The sequence below is a fragment of the Podarcis cretensis genome (assembly GCF_951804945.1).
Source record: "Podarcis cretensis genome assembly, chromosome: 2".
In the NCBI taxonomy this organism is placed as follows: Eukaryota; Metazoa; Chordata; class Lepidosauria; order Squamata; family Lacertidae; genus Podarcis; species Podarcis cretensis.
In genome coordinates, this window is record NC_137171.1 from 95,968,791 (window position 1) to 95,992,803 (window position 24,013).

Sequence of the window (24,013 nt, forward strand, 5' to 3'; positions counted from 1 at the left end):
CTCACGCTCCTTTATTAATTCGCCTTAAATACAACAGTAATTATCATTTACAATTTTTACCAATTGCTGTTACTGTTTTGTCTGATGGTTCCTGGAGAATGGGAAGCCAGGAATCAAGAGGTCATATTAGCACTATTTGGACATTCATCTCTCATGTGATTATGGTCATGGGAGGGTGAAATTAGGGCTGGACCCTCCCTCTTTGCAGCATCACCAGCAACCTGGCTTCACTGCCATTCATAAATATTGCAGATATTAATATTGCACAGCTTGAAGCACTGGGATGAATAAAAAACTGACTCCTCTTGGTATAAAAATTGTCCAGACTAAAATATGGTTTCAAAGCTTTACTAACAGAACGTTCTTCACAAGAGACACAGAACAATGATGACACATCCAAATAGTTGCATAAAATCATGTGCTTGTCCTAGCACAGATTCAGCATCTTCTTACAAATATAAAATAACTTAAAGAGCTTAAAACAAAGCTCTGCCTCTCCCAGAGACTCTGTTACCCTGAGGCTGTGTTTTTGAAGAGATCATTAGCACACCTCCCTTCCAAGGTGACTTGAGAACAAAAGACAACTCTCTTAAAATGGAGATTTGCAATACCTTACTCATGTGATTTGCAATACCTTACTCATGTAAGTTAGATACCACATGAAACCTAGCAGAGACACATGCTAAGTTAATTAACAACCCAGTAGGTGCTCAGAGATCTCTTCTGAGCTTCAGTAGAATTTCCCCAATGTTGCCTTTAGCAATACTCATACAGAGCCATTTTCCATTTCAATGTAGAATTAATAATAATAATAATAATAATAATAATAATTTATACCCCGCCCTCCCCAATTTTAAAATACAGGTTAAAATACAATTTAAAATGCAGCCTTATTTTAATAGTAGCCCATAGATCAAAACCATAAGGGGAGGGAAACATAAGGGTCAGACTGAGTCGAAACCAAAGGCCAGGCGGAACAGCTCAGTCTTGCAGGCCCTGCGGAAAGATGTCAAATCCTGCAGGGCCCTAGTCTCTTGTGACAGAGCGTTCCACCAAGACGGGGCCAGCATTAAAAAGGCCCTGGCCCTAGTTAAGACCAATCTAACCTCCTTGAGGCTCGGGACCTCCAAAATGTTGTCATTTGTGACCTTAAGGTCCTCTGCGGGGCATACCAGGAAATTTTAAAAAAATAAAAATATATATTTAACAATGTGCTGTAGAAAAGGTCTGAAGACAGCCAAGCTGGTGCCAAATGTATTGCTCTGCTTTCCTTTGGACCACATCAGTGAGACCAGTAGTCCAGGACCTCCATACACACTGTCCAGGCTTGCACCCCAGGGAGGTCACCAGTGTGGCTAACACAGCGGTTTGACTTTACCCCCAGAGGCACACTCCATTTGTTGAGACAGACAGTTGCCAACCAGCTAAGACTCTCCCAGCATGATTTAGAGCCCTGATCTACCTGTGTAGAGCAGGTTGCCCTCTTCATACCTTCTCCTCCCGACATGTGGATGTTAGCAAACTGTAGATAAAGCTAGCCAGGCTGCCTGGCTGCAATTTAGTACGAGGGCAAAGTTCAAACTGGAGAAGTTAGGAAAACAAACACTTGGAGTTTGAAATGCCTCACCCCAATATAAGGCCAGTCTAGAGATCTTCCAAAATCTGGAGGCAAAACCAGGGACAGAAATAGATATGGGGGGTTGTTGCTTGGCACAGTAACTGTATGAACTGGAGATGGGATCAGGGTTAAGTTGTGGAAACTAGGAATAGCAGCTGCTGATTAGGCTTCATCTTAAAGGCTGAAGAGGGTTGGGTTGGTGGCATGCGTACATGTATCTGACACTCATTGTGGGGCTGCAGGGCTGCTCTGGGGCAGCAGAATACAGACTGGTAATATGAATTCCAATTGCTATGTTCAGCTGGGTCTTAAAATGTCTGTGTTATAAACAAGCCACTGAAGAGCCAAGATATTAATCTTAACTATAATGCTATGCTAGCTGATGCAACCTCAGCATGTTAAGATAAGGTTATTCCAAACACATATTGTTAGCTTAAACTAAGTCTTGTATATCAATAGGAACTGCAATTACCAATAGCTGGACATGCGCCCAGTGCTGACACTATAAGCAAATACCGCATTAAGAGAGAGAAGCTATTAATCACATTTTAAATTAGAGGTAATATCCACTTTCCAAATTAACAGCATCACCTTAGAAGAACCAGACTGCAAGCTCCAGGGTTGTGAAGGGCTTGATGACTGTTGACTATATAAATCCTGTCTTTCTTAGATTTATAAATTATATCTACCCAGAAATAAATATATATATATATATATATATATATATATATATATATATATATATATATGAAAACACCTGCTAAGATCTGGAATGAGGAAAGAAAGTTTCTCTTCAAATGGTGTTCATCATCACCACACAATCATAGAACCATAGAATCATAGAATCATGGAGTTGGAAGAGACCACAAGGGCCATCGAGTCCAACCCCCTGCCAAGCAGGAAACACCATCAGAGCACTCCTGACATATGGTTGTCAAGCCTCTGCTTAAAGACCTCCAAAGAAGGAGACTCCACCACACACCTTGGCAGCAAATTCCACTGTCGAACAGCTCTTACTGTCAGGAAGTTCTTCCTAATGTTTAGGTGGAATCTTTTTTCTTTTTTCTTTTTTATAAATTTTTTATTGAGTTTTCACATTTTATAAACACAGACACACACACACAGACAAAGACAACACATATAAAGTTTCATATCCTTACTTTCCTAACCCCAGTTCTTGACCTCCCCCCACCCCCCCTTCATACATCCTAATTCAATTAAATTAGCTCAGCAAGTTCATATCTCTCATCCTTTACATATTATTATTATATATATATATATATTTAAAAAAATACTTGATTTTTGTTACTTGGCCAAATTTTGCTTATCCAATTTTCTTATAAATATTAAATCCTTTTCTAAGGTCGACTCAAATTCCTTCCACGAATTTCTCTTTTATCCTAAAAATAGGTCATAATAATCAAACACAAAGGTCATAAACATTTTTTTAAAATTCTTTCTCCTCCCCCCGCCCCAGTTTCTGTCCCTTCCCAATGTCCCCATGTCCACAAAAACAGTTTTTAGCCTGGATTCCTCACATCTGAGGCCTTTAAGTCTCTGTCAGTCTCTCTCTGCCAATTTTGTTGGTAGCCCTCTTTGTTGGTCATCGGGTCTCGAAGGAGTTCTAGCTCAGTCTCATCAGATTTTCTTCCATCCAAAGTACTTGGTACCAGCTGCTGCGAAAGATCAGCTAATCTTCCATACTCAAAGAGGAAGCCCCAATCATATTTCTTGTTACTTTTAAATTCAAATATTCCAAGTGTTCCAGGGGCTTCCTCCCTCCTCTTTCGCATCTTTCGCAGATTTGTAATCCAAAGGTCTTCTTCTTTATGTTCTGACAATGTAGGCTTGTGGTTGGTACTCTCCATCTGTACTGGCTCCACTCCTTGTTCTCTCTCCTCCTGTTCCGAAGTTATCTCTTCTAATTCAGCTGCAGATTTTTTCCCGGTCAAGTCCATTGTGCATTCAGCAGAGTCACTTATTTTAGAGTTCAAGATTATAAGTTGTTTATTCATTGCCGTAGTCTGCTCCTGCAACTTTCCCACGAGAAAAAACATTCTTTCTATCTCTGCCTGTAGTTTTCCATCTGCGGCCATTGTAGTGTTTCAATGTTTCCCCTAGGGGGATTCTTGTTACATAATAGTCTTTTCCCAACAGTCCGTTACTTTGTTATTTCACTACTTTGTTCCCAACCACTTTAATTCAAATATAACAAATTTAGTCCAGAAAGGTGTTAAATAATAAGATTTTTAACTTTCACTGCCCATTTGACAGCTCCTTTGACAGCTGTCAAACTCCTTGTTCCTTTTTCTCCAGCTCACATACAGGACACTCCCGGGTCTGGGGGGGGGGGGTTTAGACAAAGACTTCTAAAATTCCACTCTTACTCTCCAGCACAAATCTTCTTCTATCAAATTCATGAAAATATTATCTTTTAAAAAACACCAAAAAGAAAAAACTCTCCACCTTAGTTCTCCGATCCTTGCTTTAGATCTTCTGTAAATAGGGGGGGGTGCGGACTTCCCTTTAGCACATCCCCCGATCGTGCCGAATTCAAAGGTAGAAATTTTAAAGTCCAAATTCCATTCTACTCACGGATTAATTAAAGTCCGAATTTCAGGGAAGAAAGTCAGCGGTCTCCGGCCATGGCTCGCAACTTCGCTCCACTGCAGTAGCGGTCCACTCACAGCACCACGCCGCTCCCCGTACCCTCTCCGCAGCCTTTAAAAAGGCTCTTCGTGGGTCGGGGGGCGCTTTAGGTGCCCGCCGAGTCACCAAGTCCGCAGGCTTCAGCGCCTGCGGTTTCTGAGGGTCCCCGCGTCGCCGTCGCGGTAGAACCCTTCTCCAGCGGAGCCGATTCCCTCCGGAGCTCGGAGGGAATCCGCCATTAACCAGATCGCGCTAACCCGGAAGTCCCCTAGGTGGAATCTTTTTTCTTGTAGTTTGGAACCATTGCTCCGTGTCCGCTTCTCTGGAGCAGCAGTAAACAACCTTTCTCCCTCCTCTATGTGACATCCTTTTATATATTTGAACATGGCTATCATATCACCCTCTTCTATCATAACCTCCTCTTCTCCAGGCTAAACATGCCCAGCTCCCTTAGCCGTTCTTCATAAGGCATCGTTTCCAGGCCTTTGACCATTTTGGTTGCCCTCCTCTGGACACGTTCCAGTTTCTCAGTGTCCTTCTTGAACTGTGGTGCCCAGAACTGGACACAGTACTCCAGGTGAGGTCTGACCAGAGCAGAATACAGTGGCACTATTACTTCCCTTGATCTAGATGCAAAGGAGTGTTGCCAGGGCACCACCAGAGATACAAAAACAGACTGTGTTTTTAACTACCTCTGGCTTTTATATCCCAAGCTGGCAGACACAGATACAAAATGGGGTTGTAACATTGGGCTCTAAATCCCATTTGTTCAACATCCTTTCTTCAGTCCTTGTTAACAGCAATAGCCACAATGAAGGTTAATCTCATAAGCGCAATAAATCTTTAATATAAATCAATGCTATGCCCACATTGGGGGTTGGTGTGTTCTACATTTCCCTTTCTGTGACCTCCACTCTTCCGTGCTAAATATCTCTTTCCCATGCCTTCAAAATTTCTGAGAGTGGGGGGCAGGGAACCCAAATTTTTAGGCAGGGCCCAGCAAACAATGGGCAGTCATCTTCTTTTCATCCAATGTATGTTTGATTAATTGGATTCACTGTATTAGAATTATTTAAACTGAGTTATGAACGCTATTCTAAATATGGATCTCAATGCTGGCACCAGTTGGAATAACTCATTTTAATTATCTGAAATAATTAGTATAGCAAAAAAGGCCCCAAAATTCAATGTTGGTGCGCACAAGGAGGTCCTGTGAGGCCTGACGTCACCACTCGCCATAGCTGGGCGGCTGTGAGGGCTCACTGCTGCTGCTAACATCTATTGGGGCCCACCACTGATAGTGGTGTCTTTCAGGGTTTTCTAGTAGTCTCAGTTGAGAATGCAATGCTCTGGAAGCTATGGGGCATTGTGGGTTATATGTGTGCACGTGCAAGCATGCGCCCATTCAGGTGGGCACCATATTTTTTATGATAGTCATGCTTTTGTGACACACACACACCCCAGATTAGAAGAATGTGAATTCTGGGGCATGATATTTTGGGGAAACTAAGGTGCTGGGAAACATCTGATTGCATCCTGCAGAGGGTCCGCTCAACCTTGGTGTCATCCCCAGGTCCTGCACAAGCAAGCTGGCCCCTTTATGTGGGGTTAGCTCCTCTTTCTCAGAAATTACATTAGGGACAATTTACATTTAGGTAACAAGATGGCATATACAGTATACATGAATGTCTCCTGCACCTGACCCCCCTGCAGATTGTTGCAAGCCTACTCTTTTTTTTTTTAATGTAACCTTTCATTAAAAATCTGCATTTGAGCAGTTAATTCTAAGCTGAAGACAGCCATGAGATTGCCAACTTTATTAAAAAATTATTTATGAAACAACCCGCAAGGTACAACGTACCTGCTGCACATATCTCAGTAACATTTTTGTGATGCTACCATTTCATGCTTTCTGATTTCAGTGTGACCATTTTTATAATAAAGAACTACCTAACTTTAGTCTTTTTGCTAAGATGTTCATCCTCTTTTCAATTTATTTCTCAGACTGAAGCATTCATATATATTATTTCCAAGAGGAATCATTCTATGTAACCATGAATTTCTCCACCAAGAAATCGGTACATTATCTGTTTGATGCTGAGCAGCTACATCCAACCAATTCTGTTGCTGCAAAGCATGTGATAATAATTCATAAGACCCTGTTCCTGAAGCAGAACCAATCAACACTTCTATACCAAATGACAACTCAAAACTGGGAAATCTCTCACAGCGATTTTTTACATGGTCAGCAACTGTGTCATTAGAAGAGACAATTGCAATATGTTACCATCAATCAATATTATGATTAAAGCCTCACATCATGAGGCATGATGGCTTTGACCTACTGAGACTCTAATTCTTCCATAATCTTTTTAGATAGTGGAGCAAAATCCATTATGACAAAGATTTGAAAGCAAAGTTAATACTGCTGTGGCAATGCTTAAGCCACTTACTGTTTAAATTAATAATCTGCTGGAAATTCCATCCTAAAGACATTTCATCTGGGATTTCTACTTGGAAAACAAGTTCTCATCTTCAGACTGCACATTTTTATGGGTTTTTGAGGGGGGGAAAGGTATTTTGAATATTTGAATAGTGCTCCGTATTTTTAAATCAGCTTAGCACGTTTCACATTTCCGAATGTCTGCAATGAATGCACATGGATTGCTAAAGTTTCAGACAGACCCAGGAGAAATTGGAAATATATATATGATAAAGGCTTTTTTTGGGGGGGGGGAGAAGGATGATATCAAACTAAATTTTACTTAGAGTAAGACCACTGATATCAATGGGCTTAATTGACTTCAATATGTCTGCTCTGAATACAACTGTTGGCTATCATCCAGTCTTTTTTTTAAAAAAAAAATCCTCCTGATTTTGCGCAATATTGATAAATAATAGGAGTGTGCAGGAACCCCAAGATTTGCCTTATATCTATAGCATTTAGGAGCCGCCCAATCTGTTTTACATCTGCTCTATGTTGTTCCAATTTGATTTATTATTCAGATTCAAAGCTGAACTGTTAAAATGAAAGTTCTGCTCTTCCCTCATTGACTATAACAGGGAATCTAAAAATGACTATTTTTTCCCCTTTTCACATAAATGAATAGAATTTGCATGTAAAAAAAAACCCACCCCAGGGTGAATTAAGCCTGCCAAAGATCAGGCAAATCCACTAATCCATCCATCCCTTCTGAGTGGATGAGGCCTGCCAAATCTGAGAAAGATAGGTGCAGTAGTTCATCCACAATGGCAGACTTTGCCAGTGGGAAAATATAGAATCATAGCACTGCAGATTTGGAAGGTACCACGGAGATCATCTGGTCCAACCCCCTGCAGTCTTTCACCCAACGTGAAGCTCAAACCCATAACCCCAAAGTTAAGAGTCTCATGCTCTGCCAACTGAGGCATCCCTCAAAGTATGGGGAGAGGGGAGGAATCAGTTCAAAAACTGGAGACATGAGTGAGCTTTTCCTGGGGGTAGAAATCTCTCAAGGTTCTAACCGAGAGGTCCGGGGCCCATGTTGCTTGGTGATTGTGTCTTTTCCGGTTGTCACACCTTTTTCTCATTGTATCCCATCCCCTGTCCATGCATGCCCACAGCTCCATTTCTTGGAATTACTCTCCATGTTGAAAAAACTTATATGTGATTTTTCCTTGTTAAGGAAAGGAGCAATTGGAAAATATCTGCAGGCTAGCCTAAAATTCTAATTTTTCTGATGCCCAGTCAAAAACTGGAAGAGAATGCCAAGCCACATGAAGAACAACTCTGTTTATTTTTACTTCAATATCCCTCCTCCAAACCACTGTGATTGGAGCATTCTTGGGAAATAGTTCACCGTGATTAAAAGTTAGACCTGTCCGTCAGAACGAAAGAGCACCTCTCAAACTTGGCATTTCCTAGTCATCTTGGTTTAATTTCTCAGAAAAGAGAAAATGGGCAAAGGTTGTGCCTTTAACTCGATGAAAAACTTAGGGAGTCAGATGTTTAGGGTGTTCCTGATCTGCCTTGCAGACCAACTTGGGAACATGAGATCATGATCCAAATCTCCCTGATTGTTCTTGCTATTTAGGGTACACACAGAGCAGATGCACACCACTAGTAAATAGCAAGTAAATTACTATTCCCAAAATATTACTACTGATTTGTGAAGCTATGCAACTATTTTAAAGCCATACTTAATTTGCAACATAAAAAGTAAAGCCCTCTACTGTATTGACAGTATGGATGTTTAACAAGTTTAATGCTGACAGCTATAAAAAAGTGGTAAAAAGACTTCTGTTTCACACATTTGACTTTAGAAATACACAGATGTTAGCAACAATCAATACTAGTTTATGCAGTCTGAACTTCATTAAAATCATGTCAGCCAGTCACCAACCTCTCTAGCAAAACATGATTCAGCTTTCTATGCATACAGGTGTATAAAAAAACTTAAATACTAACCCTATAAATCCTACTGGATTAGATTGAACCCTTTGATTAGTTGTACTGCTAGCAAAAATACACACTCCATCTTCCATTCTCCTTTTTGCAATTCACCACAGAACACTGTATCTGTTGCATTTCCTAATAAAATACATTGTTGTATAGAAATCTCTATCATATCGTAAAGAAAGGATACTTGTTAGTGTAGACACATGGGAATAATTGAAACTCTGCTACAATGCCATTCATTTAGGATCAGAAAAGATGCTGACAAGAAACCATTCACCCAGTTTTCAGCCAAACAGCCCTTATTTAAAATCCTGTGCTGCACAATTGAGCTGTTGGTGTGCTTATTGGATATGTTTTCTGTCTGTCTAGAAGCAGTCATTGAATACTCATAGCATAAGGGCCCATTGGGTCAAATGGGGATTTTGATACAAATGTAGGAAGGATATTTAGGAGGGATACGAAGATCTTGACTTGGTGCAAGGTAGTCCTCAGTCTACCATCCTAGATTGGACAGCCAGATGGATGCCTCGTTACCAGCATACACAACGGGGAAATGATTTTGATCTGTCTTTTCTCTATTTCTCCCAACGTAGATTAATTCCCCCTCCGTTCTTTAAAATAATTTTTATTAGTTTTACATAAAGTTATACACAATAAGCATAACCATTCCCCCCCAAAAAATTAAAAATAAAAAAGAGGTTCTTTCAAACCTTCAGGCCTTCTTCCCTCCCTCCATAGGTTCCATTTCTAAAGATTTTCCCCCCTTGCATCTTTTACCATTATCCATCTATTATACAATCATAGTAACCAAAGTTCATTTTACTGTCATTGTATTCCTTCCAATGATTTCAACTGTCTACAGTGGCCTTTCAAATATATTAAAAAGTTATTTCAGCCTTTTAAAAATACTGAGTCTTCCTGGTTTCTGATCTTTCCCATCAGTCTTGCCATTTCTGTATACTCCATTAGCTTGGTCTGCCACTCTTCTCTGGTCGGTACTTCTCCTTCTTTCCATCTCTGGGCACAGTGCCGGATTTATGTATATGCTAAACAAACTATAGCTTAGGGCCCCACTCGCTTGGGGCCCCAAAGATTTTTTAAAGGAAAAAAGAAACTGGATGTACATCTCCAAAATCTAAGATAAAAAACAAATAAAATAAAACCTACATACAGCAACAGTGTTTTGTGTTGCGTAGGCTCCTATGATGTAAGTAATGGGCCCCGTCTGATAGCCTGCTCCCTAAAATATTATGGTCCATAAATTACCATATAACATATATTCAACACAAAAAACAGCGACAATTTGTTGTTGACAAAGGACAGCTGGACATATAAAGGGCCCCATTACCTTCAGTAGCTTAGGGCCTCATCAAACCTAAATCCAGCCCTGTCTGGGCCAGAAGCATTCTTGCTGCTGACATAGATTAATATTTTGTGTCAGTGAAATATACTCGGAGTCGAGTGTGGATTTCATGCTCTTTATTCAGCTCATAGTAGTGAGGAAATGCCAGTTCCCACAAAATATCTGCTTTATATACATTATTTACACAATGGGTCCCACGTGAGTGGCTAATTCCGGGATTCTCCTGTAGTCCAATCAGGTTGCGGATTCACTTCCACCTGGAGCTGGATTGGGTGGCTCCTGTGGACCAGTCCGACTGCTGCATTCTGGATCCTATTGTTCTAGGACCAATCAGACTGAGACTGCTGCATTCTGAATCCAATTGTCCTAGGACCAATCAGACTGCTGTATTTTGGATCCTATTCAACTCAGTACATAACACCCAGTGATCCACCTTTATCCCAAATGGGTTTCAAACACCTTCCAGATCACTTAGCCGGTAGTGAATGGCAGGAGGAGGGGGCAATGGTGCTGACCTGATCTCTTGTCATCTTGACCCTGTAGAAAGATCTTGCTCTGGAGACAGGGGGGGAAATAACTTTGTTTAGGCTATGTTGGGGCTGTGAGCCAAATCTGGATCTAGAACCAGACAAAGAGAAGATTTTCACCCAGTGCAATACAGCCAGGTTGTTCACAGAAGGTTTCCCTCCACTTGAACAGTTAGTTCATCACCTTCTAGCTTAAAATCGTTCCCTAGTGTTCATTGGCACAGAGAACACATTTTATCCAGGTCATTAGGAAGCTGTGCATTTCTCCTCAGCCCAATCCCAAAATAGTAATAAAAAGGGAAAAAATATTTCAAAGAACGCCAGTTTTCTCTCTTGCTTTGATTAATGATTATTTGAGGAGTTCTGTCTCAACAAACAGAGAGCCCATTTTTACATTAATATGCATACATTTTCATTCATCCATTTAAAAATGTGATAAACAGGCCAGTTTTCTCACTGACGAAGAACTGGAAGCTGGCATGAAACACCACTTATTTGGAATTCATAAATAATTCCTTCCTTAATTCAGGATTGCGCCCCCCCCCCCTTTTCATCAGCTGTCACTCAGGAAAATGTCAAGCAGCCAATAACATACCAAGTGGATTCTCACCTCCCCCATTCATTTATTGCCCCATCAAGACCATCTGAGAGCTGTATTTTCTGTACTGTGCTTAAAAAGTTTTGAGAGACAGACAAGCAGGCAGACCATTTTTTTAAAAGCATCAAACAGCACTTCAGACAAGTTTGTTCCGCATCCTGGAAGGATACATTTAATTGCTAAAACCATATCTTCATTACAGTGGAAAAACAGAGATCTTGAAGTTTTAAAGTCATTTTCCCCCCTTCCACTTTCTTTATCTGCTACGCTGATGTACATCAAAGGGTGTGGCAGAAGCAGAAATGTTTAAGACTTTAAGATGTCTGCTCTGTTAAACGGCCAATGATCATTATTATTTTCCTTTTATTATTTATTATAGCTGTATACCGCCTTCCACCCAAGGATCCCAGGGCAGTTCACAACTGGGGGAAAAAATACAAAATGAGAATACAAAATGCACAATAAAAGAAAAAACAAACAAACCAATAACTCCTCCCTCCCCTTCCACAAGCATTTACTAGGCGTCCTACCATCCAAAACACATAAAGAATAGCATTGTCCACAGTTTGGCTCTCGGGACCAAACACATTTGCAACAACAAAGTTAAATACCAAAGAAGGATTGGCGAACTTAAAGAACACTTTGTAATTGATTGCAACATCTGCAGAGTTTCCATTCGGTCTAGAGAAAACATCCTCCATCAAAGTGTTGTGTCAACTAACACAGAACAACATATCCCATTTGTGGAAGATGTCCATCCAGCATCTGCTAACTATCACCTGGCAATCACAGAAAGCTACCCATTGTTGGCAGACTATGAACAGCTTGCTAAAGCTATCAGCCAGCCTCCTGTTGTAGTCTCTATAGGGAATTTGATCAGTCTCCATCTCATCTCTCCCCCTATCTACTCACAATTTATAGATATAACATGGTTGAGCTTAAAACTTCCAAGCCTCAAAATCAGGAGTTCTTGAGTTTTCTATCTCAAGTGCCCACTTGAGATGGCTGAAAATTAGTGATGCCAACCAGTCACACAATGGTGGTGTAGGGGGCAGAGTCAGTCACAAAATTGTGGTAGGTGGAGGCAGAATTTGAGATAATCACAGGCAATTACTGGCACCACTCTTTTGTTGATCTTTGGAAATTGCTAAATTCTTTGCCACCACATTTTCTTTTTGGCAGCTCATCTTTTCCCAATTTAAGGTCAGACATTTGCTCTGTAGGGATTGTGACCCAAACTCCCAACTTTAGGTAGAATTTGCTTCTCCAGATGTTCCATGTGGATAAAGTTTTTCTTTTCTTTTATGTTTTCCCCTTTTCCCTTTTCACCTTCAAATGCCTCTCAAAGGTCTTTTTACCCATCTCCTGTAACTTCTCCCATTCTTCTTTGGCACTCAACTTGTACCTTATCTCCCCACACTCTCATGGAAAAGTGCCATTTTCTTTTATCCCTCCTCCCTGGTCCTTTTACATTCACTTCTTCCTCTTATAACACCTTTCCTCTTTTGTCCCTAGTTGGTTTTTTTACTATGTTTTTAACAGCTAATAGTAAATATTAACCATCCCCTGCCTCCACTTTCTGATTTCCTTTAACACTTCCTCTGACCCCTTTTACCTCAGAGGAGGGAGACCTTCCTCCCATCCACCCCTACTGAACATCTCTACATCCCAGCCGACATTGCTTAGCATACAAGGAGTTGCTAGGGCTGGCACTGGTCCAGCCAAAAGACTATGGCATGGGTAGCAGGCAGGCAAGTGAGGAGGCAATAAGCAGGATGTGGCACCAAAGCCTGCCTGAAAATGGACCACTTATAGGCCCTGGCCCACTCCTTGAGAAACACTGCTCTAGAGCTTTACCCACTCCCATCTCCCAAGACCTGAACAACACTCACGTTTTAAGAACATAGAAAGAGGCTGCTGGATCAAGCCAATGGCCCATCTAGTCCAGCATCCTATTCTGACCAGAATAGGCCTGTCGGAAGCTCATATATGCAGCACCTGAGAACAACAGCTCTCTGCCCACTTGCAATTCAGAAGGGTAGGGGATATGTTTATTGTATTTTGTATTGTATTTTATGTATCTGTACCCCAGTCATCTGCCTAAAAGGCTTCAGGACTTGGCTGGCCAAGAATGCATAACTGTTCAAGTCTAAGTTGGTGCGTATTAAAAACTTCCTTATCCTTGAATCTCAGACACAACCCAGGCTTCCTCTTTTACTTTAAGCTTCATGGCCATCGATGCCATCACAGGGTTATGTGAGATTTGTCATCCATTTACTCGTTAGTTTCTGCCCCACTGTATATGGAGAGGAAATGTGAAAACATGAACTAATAAAAATCCACTTTTTCCAGGCATCCCCCTCCTGAGACCTACTAACCTTGTAATGGCTGTTTCACATGCATTACTTTTTTCTGAGAGCATTCTCAGGCTCAGAAAAGGTCTGCTGTGCCCCTCATTTTCACTCCAGGGAACTTGTATTGAAAAGCCAAAACATGTGAAGGCTTTCCAGTTAGCACAACCAGACTGAAATGCCCTTATTTCCACCGAAGATACATGAAGAGGCAGACTTTTGTTTTCTGGAAGTAATTAATCTCTAAGTAAGAAGCAGTAATGTGTCAAGTAGCCCCTAAGTGGCCATCATTTAAAATGGGCAATTGTGTAGTAATTGGGACCTGTGGAGGAGATTGACTGGGTGTTCAAAGTCACAGCATGGTCAGCCATGAAGGAGAGCTGAGGGAGAAGTGAGCTAAGCCAAGGCGTTTAGTTAGAAGGGGCAACCTGCTGGCAAGGTTCATCAGACAAAGCAAACCCACAAGGCACAGAAACCGTGGGCCAAGGGATCTGCCTTAATTGGAGTTTGGCAATCAAAACGGATATAAAATGTGAGCCAGTAACACCCCTGTATGGCTAAGTGCTCTCTGCCAGATTATTCAGAGGCCTGAACTCTGCCCAGAATACCCTAAAGCAAAAGCTGCTTATATATTTCAACATTTTCTATAATCCCAGAAGGAAACAAGCTGCTTCTGGCAGGGTTTCTCACAGCTACATTCATATATGAACCTATACAAGGACGCTAAATTGCTAAGAGTCCTGATCTCCTAGCCAGTTTTGAAATGAATGTAACTATCACCATGAGCCAAAATGTTCCTGTCATCTGTATTCTAGAGACAGGAAAGGTAAAACTAGCATTCTAAAGTATCTCCTGCTGCTAATGTGACACCCCCCCCCCCAGCTCTTATTCTTTGGTATCATTCTCATATATAGAACACCATGGACCTATCCACTTTTACAAGATGGGTTCTGCTTCCTGCAGAGTTCCTCAGAGCTGTGGGCCAATTTAGGCTCCCACTCCATATGCTGTTCTTCTTTGACTGGTGGGACAGGAAGAACGACCTGAGGCTCATACCCATACAGGCTCACATATGCACATGCTCCTATGGTTTCCCTTAAGCCACTTTTTGACATCAGTTCACAAAACAGGATGGATTACTTAGCTGAAAGAAGGAATAGCAGCCATTATGCTGTTGGAGGAAGAAGGGCCCTGATATACATCTGCCTTAGGAGACATAGGGTGCAGGAAGAAGAAAAAATAAGGAAGAAAAGTATCTCAGGGAGAAAGATAATAATAAATAAAGGATGGATACAGCTAAGAAACATGTCAGTGTGGGATGGAGTTTTTGCCTTAAAAAATATTCTGTCTTTTTAAGCAACCTTGGTGAAACAAATGACAACAATATATAAAAGCTTTCTTTACAGTTTTCTTCCTAAAACTCTATGGAGTCCATGACAGATGGAATGGTGTGTATGTGGGTGTGGGTGTGGGTGTACACACACATATATGCCCCTGTACCTATACCATTATTTTTCAAATCACAATTGGATTGTGTATCTATCTACTCCATTAAAATTCCTTGGATTGTGGTCACTTAATCAAAAGTCCTCATTTATACATACAATTTGCAGTACGGGGAGAAAGACCATGATTCAATGTTAGAGTATGTGCTTTGCATGTGAGAGGTCCCTGGCTCATTTTTATCTCCAGATAAAATGACCAGGTAGCAGGTGATAAGAAAGACCTCTGCATAAAACATGGGAGAGCTCCTGGCAGTCACAGTAGACGCGCCTTCCCCAACTTGGTAACCTCCAGAAGCTGTTGGACTCTCACTTCAAGCAGCCTGTCAAGATCATGCCAGAGTCAATGGCAGCAATACCCAATACAGACCACGAGCATGGTCCAGTGGTGGGTGTTGTGGTGGGGCAATGAGGCTCACCTGACCTCAAGTTGCATACCAGGACCAAAAGTGGGAGGCAGCAGCAAGGTCAGTGTGTTTGCACCACATCAACCTTGGCCCTTCTTCTCTCTATTCCAGTATGCAGCAATAATGCAAATGACTGGAGGTCAGCAGAGCACCACTAACTCATCATCCACGACTGGTGTGGTCTCTGTACAACATGGCATCTTGGTAGCCAGTTGCTCATGCTGGACTTGAGGGGTGGTGATGAAGCTAAACCCTGTGCAACTATGTTGACTTAAGATGCAGGTGTATTGACCAGGCAAGAGCCAAGCTCCTATTGTTTGTACTAGACCTGACCAACTGCAGAGACTGACACTGAACGTCTCTTTTCTGTTCAAGCATAATGAGAGCTCTGAGGTCACCCAGTTGGAGCTGGTTCACAGGCATTTGCCCCATTTGCCTCAGACTATAAAGTACTTGGTTCCATCCCCAGGAATGCTACCTGTCTGCAGACAATTGTTGAGTCTACAACTAAAAAAAAGGAGCACGTCAGCTCAGCCTGCCCATGACCTTTAGAGATTCGAGGTCTGTTTACATAGAGGCCTTCATAAATACACCTAAATAAGTGTTAACTTCCTACAAGTGATCTGCACCCTGCAAAAACACAGATCCTGCTTAGGTACATTTGGACATAAACTCAGCCACTAAATTTGCTTGAGGAATCAAGATTCAAGGCAATTTATAATATTCTTATAAATATATGCAGCTTAGTTTTAAAAGCTAATGAGATTCCTTCGTCCCAGAACTGATTTAGGGATGCTTTATTTGTTCCACTATTAAATTCTAGTTCAAAATAAAATACATTTCAAACACATTTTACACAGCCAAGCAAATTAAGCAGTGCTTAGAGGGTTCTATCATAAAGACTATTAGCTAATGAAGGGTCTATTCCTTCTCATACCGGATTTACTGATTCAAAACCTGAAGGTCATTGGCTTCAAATCTGCAGGGCAGTGGGGATTATTTCTCTCATAAACGACTACTTCTACATTAATAACATTTATATTACTTGCCTAGCAACATAATCCAGCCTTTCATGCCACACTTATTGGTAGCCACTGGTAAGCCATTGGTAGCCTATGATAACTCTTTGTAATTCATAAACTCCAGTGTTGCAAGGAGTTGTTGCAGGGAACTATGCAGAGAGAGTTATTCACATTTACTCATCTGGACATTCACAAACAAAGGAGATCCCGGAATAACATTCACAGCAGAAACATCACAAATAATTAACTACTAGTCAATTATCAGGTGCATGTGACAAATAGAAATTAATTCCTTAGGCGAGTTTAAGAACATTTTTGGAGGCATACAAGGTTTGTGTAGGTTTTACTCCTTAGCCATTTCTTCTCCTGAATATGTCCCGCAAGGCAGCAGGTATGGTTTTCCTCAGGGCTTACTCCTGAAGCCTTTCTCACGAATAAGTATCGCTGCAAGGCTCCCACATGGGCTACCTTCCCAGTCTGATAAGCCCCATCTTCTCCTATAGTAAATTACTATTAAGAGCCCCTTATTTTATTGTTGACACTGATGATCTAACATGATTGAGGATGTAGCTATAAAACAAGTATTGAACAACACAATATTATTGGAAATACTCTTTTGATAAAAAAATTAATAATATTTTGGCTTGCATCCAATATTGTGTAAGTGGAAGAAAACTTGTTTCCCCACCAGCCCATCTTCCGCACCCTGTAGTCTCCTGCACCTCACCCAAAAGCCTCTCCAGGTGGTTGACATGACTTGCTGAACATTGTGCTGTGTCTTATGGGACTATAGTAGAATGGTAGACTCAAAGAATCACAGAACTGTACAACTGTAGAGCAGGAAGTGATCCAAAGATCCCCTGTAATGCAGGAATCACGGCTTAATGTCGGCCCAAACTGAGAAGAGGAATTTTGTCCCACTCTAACAGATTTCTCAATTTGGGGAAATGCTTTCTTCCTTTAACACCCCTCCCTTTTTAGCAAGACATCCATCCCTATATACAAACCAGAGCATTATCATTCGAATGTTAGGAAAGATCTAGGCTCCAATGCCAACTCAACCATGAAGCAAACTGAGTAACATTGTTCCAGTCACACAGTTGTGAAGATAAATGAGCAGGGAAAGGATTGGGGATGCCATCTCAAGCTGCCTGAAAGATAAAAATAACATAAATAAAAGAAATCAGTATTTGTTGATATTTTGGGGATACTTTTTGCCAGGGCTTTTTTCTGAGGTTACGCAGGGGTATGCACACCCCTAAAGATTTTGTGAATCTTTGTGCTTTTGTTTGTTTACTATATTTATTTTCCCCAATTTGAACTATAAAATGGTGATTTCCTTGAGTCAAAATGAGAGTAGCCCTAAGCATTCTTTTAAAGAAAAAAAGCACTGCTTTTTGCTGATATTATTCTTAAGTGCTGCCTCAATCATAGCTGTCAGTGTTTCCCTTTTTTTAAGGGAAATTCCCTTATTCCAAATAGGATTCCTCGCAAGAAAAGGGAAAAGTTGACAGCTATGGCCTCAATATATTTTTATGAAAGTATACATTATAGACAAAGAATGCTTTTGAATTGTTATTGTTTGACTTTATTATGAATTATGTGCGGACTGTTTAATTCAATTGTTTATCTTTTGAGATGTGTTCTTTACTTTATTGTTTGCGATTCTTTAAATTGTTATTCATTGCAACTCTTGGAATGAAAAAGTTATAAACCGCCTTGAGTATGGATTAACTCTGGAAAAGTGGCATACAAATAAATGATGATCATGATGATAATCAGAATTTCATTCCAGCCAATAATACTAGAAAATCTTTTCTCCTAAAGCATTTACAGTCTAATTTCAAACAGGGCAAAGAAATACACAGAACACAAAACCAGGACTTATTAGTATTAATGGAGGAAGTCAATGAAGTTGTAAAAAACTGCTGAGAAAGTGACTGTTTTATGGTAGTCCAATAAATGGCTGCAAGAATTAAAATTACAATATAATTGTTCAGTAAGATTTTATGAAACCTATCTCCTATCTCTGTTGCAGAAACTAACTATATAGAAATGCTACTTAACTTGGTGTGCAGAGCTGTTGGCACACAAGATTTGCTGAGAAAAAGGAATTTGGGACGTCAGATTGTATGTCTTAGAGCTCTACAATGTTTCTTTCTCATCAGATATTCCCAAAGGCTATAGCCAAAAGCTTCTGGCAATACAGTACTGAGAAATCAGACTCAGTGCCACTGACTTCATAACAATTACTTTATATACAGTTGCAAGGTGCTACTTTTAAATGAGTCTCAGTGTGGAGAACAGTATATTCTTCACAGACCATGGCCAACTTAAAGGGCACATATGTGTATGCAGATGCCCCCAGCAGTACCACTCCTCCAGGAGACTAACTGTGGTTTTTTTCTAGGAGTAATGACTGTAGAGATGTGAAAACTCCAGAGAAGTGGGAGGAAATAATGTGTGGCTTTGCACTTTTGACTGAACAGTTCACCCCTGAGGAAACCTTCTGGCCAGAATGCTGCATACTCTTAACAAATGGACCTGTTTGGAACTACCTATATAGCAATTTACTTAACACTTTCAGTACTAGCTTCGAAAAACGTTCAAAAAAAAACAAAGCTTAATCCCAGGAAACAATACATATTTGACTGATTCTGGTCCTAATTAATTGGGCACAATTCTATGCATTGCTGTGCTGCTCTTTGGGTGTGGGGGATCATAGTGGATTAATAAGGTTTCTTGCATTTTTTGGAACCCAGTGGGAACATGACTGTAGAATCTTCTTGAAGTTGTTGCCATCCATCCACAATGGGAACAGCACCAAAGTGGTGCAATGCTTTTGGTACCACTTAGTTGCAGTAGTTGCCAGAAGGAGGTATACAAGACACCATCCAACCATCTTAGGGGCTCCACCCTAGATTTGTGTAGCATTTCCTCCTTAGCCTTTTCTGTTCCTGAAGATATCCTGCAAGGTTTAGGATCAGAGTTTTCCTTCTCCTAGAAGGGCCACCATCCCAGATTGACGAGTCCCATCTGACCCTCACTTCACTCTACATCATGTGCAGAAACCACCTTCTTGATTGTTGGACCCGCTATTGGTCTCATTCGCTCGATCCACTGGAGCCTTTTTTCACATGCAGGGAAAGTCCCCAACTCACCAAGGTTTGAGACCCAATATAGCACTACACCACTGGAAACTACAAAAAGTTCATGGTAAGGTATTCCTGTGTAGCTGGTGTGTAGCTATTAGTGTTTTGCTTTGCTAATTTGCTACTTAGAATCGCTTATATCCTTTCTGATTATGCCTTTGAAAATGTAATTGTCTCTCATTTCTCTCATTACATCAATTCTGTAAAGTTACAAATCATAACTGCAAGCAACTTCCAAATACAACTCCCTGCCCCACCTAGTGGTATTTAAGCGGTTCCAGAGAAAGGAATAATGCTACAATGCTAAGTTTTGGCACTCCAAACAGGAATAATATTAAATTCCTGTAGTTATTTTATATAAATGCTTCTTCATTTTAATTTGTCAGCCAAGCTAAAAAAAAAACCAGCTGATAACAAAATGGCCAGCTATACCTTCTCCCACAAAGGGACTATTTGCCATCCTTATCACATGAAAGTAGGCTGGCAGCTCTTCACTCAAGGGACTTCGAACTCCTACATTGAGATAAATGTATCTTTCAAAATACACAATCAAACAGCTTGGAGATTGTTTATCAGAAACACAAAATAGCTTTGCCTTTCCACACTGCCGCTGAAGTCAGACTTGAAATACTGAAAGTAAAGTCATCCCTATTTCTTCTTTAGATCTGTCTGTCCCCATCCATACCTGATAAGAGAGAGATTTCTATTTTTGGAGGGGTGAGCAAGGGAATCAGACCTCCATGCTATGAGGAATTCAAGTGGAGGGTTATTGCTGGCACTGGCAGCTAATGGTGATGACATGACAGAAAGGACTTGTTCTGTGCCCAGTCTCTCCATAACAGTATAGACCTTTTTGTGAATCTCCCACTGCAATATGGGAACTGAAGATGTTACAAAACCAACCAATGCTAACCTTTAGATTATGAGCACTCTTTTGATTCTGTTAAGGGGCCAACATCAGGCCTGAAAGTATCTTCAGAGAAATAATGAGGGGTTTTTCTTTTTCTTTAAATCATTTATGGGGGGAAAATAAAACACATGGATGCCTTTCAAGTTTATTTTGATGAACAGCAGAACGGAACAATTTGTGTGCAGAAGAGAGTAAATATGCCATTTTTAAAAAATTACCTGGGTTGCTGTTGGTTAGCATTCATCTATCTCAGGAGACAATAGAGGAGTGATCCTTCAGGAGTGAAGTCAAATCATTAGAGAATTACCACACTTGTATGGGCTGTAGAAACCAATACAGGAGAGACATGTTTTGTTGCAGCTGGGGCAAATGAAAGCATCTAGTTGTTTTGATACAGGTGTACCATGATGTGTTTTCCTCCCAGTGGTCATTACTCATCTGGTCACTGATGTGGGTATACGACCAGTTTCCAGATGCTGCAGTTATGTGCAAGGAATTCCCACATGGCATGGTTAACACTGACAGCTTTCATTTCATGTTTGTAGACAACACCACACCTTGAATGAACACAGAGAGGATTGGGTGGGGCGGGAGAGAAGAAGAAGAAGAAGAAGAAGAAGAAGAAGAAGAAGAAGAAGAAGAAGAAGAAGAGTTTGGATTTGATATCCCGCCTTTCACTCCCTTTGAGGAGTCTCAAAGCGGCTAACATTCTCCTTTCCCTTCCTCCCCCACAACAAACACTCTGTGAGGTGAGTGGGGCTGAGAGACTTCAGAGAAGTGTGACTGGCCCAAAGTCACCCAGCAGCTGCATGTGGAGGAGCGGAGACACGAACCCGGTTCCCCAGATTACGAGACTACCGCTCTTAACCACTACACCACAAGAGCCCCACCCACCACAATTGTCACACACTCCTGCCATGCTGCTCTGTCTGATGTTCATCTGAAGAGTTCTGGCCAATCAGAGCTCTCCTGCCCATATTGGAGCTTGCCACATCTGTGGCTGGGGTGGGTGGCAAAGGTGCCCCTCTGGAACATCCGAATGTTAGGTATCATTCATCACAAAACAGGAAAAGGGTGCAGATAACTTTAAGGACATTTTCTATGAGTTCTGGGTGGGGTTTTCCCGGCTAATTAGGCACAGCTGGTGATGTGTTTAAAGAGAGAAGAAGTTGCTGTTTGAATTTGCCTGCAGATGGGAACACCCACATGCTTTGTGTTTGTATAGTCATAATAAAACTCTTGTTTGAGTATTTTACATCAGTCTCATGGTTCTGTCATCTGCTGCCAGGGAAAATTCACCTCCAACACCAAATTGGCTTGGGCCAATGACATGATTGCTTTTGAGCACACTGGCCTGCTTCATGGACCCTGTTTGGCTCCCGGTATACTCCAGAGCTTAGGGCAATGAAACAAGCTGGGAGAGGGTTCAAACATGAGTGGTGGAAAACTCCAGTCGAATGCAGTCAAACATTGGCAAAGGCTGATCATCAAGCCTACCTAGTGGCAGTAAAGACAGCGAAGAAGGCATTCTTCGCTGCCTCAGTTGCATCCAGCAGAGCTTTTCTGGGTACTGTGGGGCCTTTTACAGTCTGGCCCATATTTTCAATAAAGGGCATTGTTTTTCAGAGCTGCTGGAAATGTTTTCCCCAAACCTGAGAAGTTTGAGCTTCGCCCTAACTGATATTAGCTTCTGTGTACAATGGTGGTCGCATCATAGATATAGTCTCAAAGATGTGCTCCACAACACCCAGTGCCTCTTTTGTTCTCAAGGTGGCGAGGGGGAAAAGAATTTGAAGTAAATGGAATCACCACTGCAGGATTATATACTATAGGAACTGTACACTTAACAACTGTGTCATACAACTATGCATTCAACAGTGAGGAAAATAAGGTACATGACATATGGATGCCTAATAATGTCTTGGAGAAGTCACATTCACAGTCGTAGTCAGCAGATTAACATTTTAACAAGTCACTGTTCCCAACGGGATTACATCCCTCAGACGGCTGAGAAAACACTTCAAGCTGTGATAAGCAATAAGAAAACCAGGAATGGAAATCTCTCTGTTAGATCCTTTAATACCAAAGGGGTCCATTGCACTTTATTTGACAGTAATGCTCATCATTGCCAGATTTTCATTCAAGAGAAAGAAGAGAGAAAGTGAGAGGACTTCTAGAGTACTTGAACATTTCTTGAAATGCGCTCTGTTGTCGCCCTGCCTGATGTTTTTGCTAAAGATGGTGTTTTCTTTTAAACATTGAAATGTACCGCATCACACAAACAGCCTCATTGCTCAGGCTCCATCTGCACTACACACTTAAAGCAGCACCATACTACTTTCAATAGCCATGACTCCCCTCCCCCCCAAAAAAAAAATCCTGGGTACTGTAGCTTGTTAAGTGTGCTGAAAATTAGGAGCTACATTTCCCAGAGGTCTCTGAGAAGAGGGATTTGCTGTTTAGCTACTCTGTGAATTTTATTGAGGTTCTATGGACCCCTTGTTTCATTCTGCATGAATTTCTAGTCTCTTCTCTCACCGCCTCTCTACACCACTATAGCCATAACAACCCCACCATCTACATATACAAAATCACTTCCTTCTCTTCATTTTATCTCAGCATCAGGATATGCTAGGAACATAAGAAGACCCCTGCTGGATCTGACCAAAGGCCTATCTGATCTAGCATCCTGCTTCTCACTGCGAAATTATACTTCCTCTGGTACATAGGACATCAACACTCTAGGAACAGAGTAGGCTCAGCACAGTCAGAGGAAGTATCCTTCTGGCTACTAGTTGCTGCAAACCACAGGGAAGGAAAGTGCTCTTGTACTCAGGTCTTGCTTGTGGGTCTTCCACAGGCATTTGGTTGGCCAATGTGAAAACAGTATATGGGACTAAATGAGCCATTGGCCTGTTCCAGCAGACTCTTCTTATGAACATATGTTCTGAACTGTACATAAGCATCCAAATACTATGTTAGTTTACTCAGATGTAGATACTATCGCATTCAGCTAGTGCTGAATGTATGTGTGTAGGGTTGTGTGTTTCCTTTAAAGGTGGAAATCTAGCACACACATTTATGCTATGAGTTTTCTTTTCAGGAGATCTCAAGCCCAACCTGGATTGTGAACATTCTGCACTATAAGACAGCATTTCATTGTCTAAAATAAAGGCAGTGGTGGGTTTTTTTTTTTTCATTTCATAAACTTTACTGCAAGGCTCTGTGTTTAAAATCTGGTTCTGGTACATATTTTCCCACACATCTGACATGAGAGGCTGAAAGAAAGGCAATTCATTACATTGTTCCTCTCAAGTACTCACCAAATAATTTGTAATTTGATATTTGATCAAATATCCTACATTTATTTGAACAGTGACTGTAATGCAGTGATAAAGAGATTTGTTTAAAGCTTAATACCCTTGCAGTCAGAGCGTTCTGATGCCTGCTTCTTCATTAGATGAATTTAGGGGGGC